The sequence below is a fragment of the Camellia sinensis genome, chromosome 5, assembly GCF_055761805.1.
Source record: "Camellia sinensis isolate YWXY chromosome 5, ASM5576180v1, whole genome shotgun sequence".
NCBI classification, from domain to species: Eukaryota; Viridiplantae; Streptophyta; class Magnoliopsida; order Ericales; family Theaceae; genus Camellia; species Camellia sinensis.
In genome coordinates, this window is record NC_138965.1 from 108267037 (window position 1) to 108268414 (window position 1378).

The following is a 1378-nucleotide window of genomic DNA, read 5'->3' on the forward strand; positions in this document are numbered from 1 at the left end:
CGAGACTTAGTAGACTTGGCAGGGTTTGGGCCCTTCTGCGTCGGGTTGTCACGTTGTCCTGCCAGGAGGACACTGATGGCAGCCTTGGTAGAGAGATGGTGGGACACCACCAACTCCTTTCATTTCTCTGCCACTGGAGACATGACCATGACGCCCCTAGACTTCGCTGTGTTGACTGGCTTAGACATAGGAGGTTGGTCCATCCCCTATGATGAGGATATGGGCGAGTGGGAGGCCGCTTGGATGTATCTATTGGGTGCTCGCCCGCCTGTTGACAGGGTTTCTGGGAGAGTCCGATACACTTGGTTCTCTTCCCACTTCCGGCGGGCGGAGATGGTGCCTGAGAGTCCCGAGGAGACGGAGCAGTACGCCCGTGGTTTCCTTATGTTCCTCTTCGGGACTACCCTGTTCACCGACAGAGGGAACACAGTCGGGTTATATTTGCTGAGCGCTCTAGTCGACCTATCACAGGTCAGTAGATATGACTAGGGTGGCGCCGGCCTGGCTACCCTTTACTTTTATATGAGTGCGACCTCCCGCGGGCGGGGCGATTTACTTGGCGGCTACTGGAGAGCCTGGGAGGTACTTTTCTGTCCCCTTGATTTACATTTCTACTTCTCATTACTTGTACATTGCGCACACAGCGCACTTTTACAGTTTGTATTTTGCTCTCGGCATTTCGCACTTACATTCTGCACTGCTTTTCTCAGCTATGGGTCTATGTATACTTCCCATCATTAGCCCCAGAGCTGGAGGTGGCAGGGATTCCCATGACCCCATATTCATTGGTGTTCGAGGGCCCGCACCGGCCGAGACATCGAGAGACCCTCCTTTACCTGCGACAGTACTTTGACACTGTGCGACATTCAGAGGTACCTCAGAACTTTCAGTTCTTTTCATTTTCATCTTTGATTTGCTCTGTATATTCTCGATTTCTGATTGGTTTATGCATTTATCATCCGCAGATCACATGGCAGCCTTGGGCGCCCCTGGGTGATGGTCTCCGACTTCAGTATACCGGAGGGTCGGACATCTCCCAGTATAGGGTCCTGCTTGAAGGGCCGGTTGGCAGGGTATGGTTCTTGGGGGAACGCTTTCTGCGCCAGGTATGGGGGTATCTTTCTCAGGATCTTCCCGCAGTACCCCCAGCCAGTATGCGGACTGCTGACAGGCTCTCTTACTCGGAGGTAGTTGGCGCCATGCTGGGTAGTGATGCTTTACTACATATTGAGGAGGGGGACTACGCCACTTACCGTCACATATATTTGATGCCTCCATTGGTGGGAGCTCGTATTCCGATGATGAGGCCTGCCGGTATGTCATCCTCGGGCCAGGCTCGGGCTCAGGCTGCAGACGCCCCTTCTACTAGCAGGGCTGG

The 1378-nt window shown here is 53.8% G+C and overlaps 1 long non-coding RNA gene across 1 annotated transcript; it reads left to right on the forward strand.

Moving 5' to 3' along the window:
- Positions 1 to 459: 459 nt before the first annotated feature.
- LOC145790179 (uncharacterized) lies at positions 460 to 1166 on the forward strand. Its single transcript, XR_014328840.1, has 3 exons — positions 460 to 582; positions 711 to 872; positions 966 to 1166. It is a non-coding gene; the product is annotated as an uncharacterized LOC145790179 (long non-coding RNA).
- The last annotated feature ends 212 nt before the right edge of the window (positions 1167 to 1378 follow it).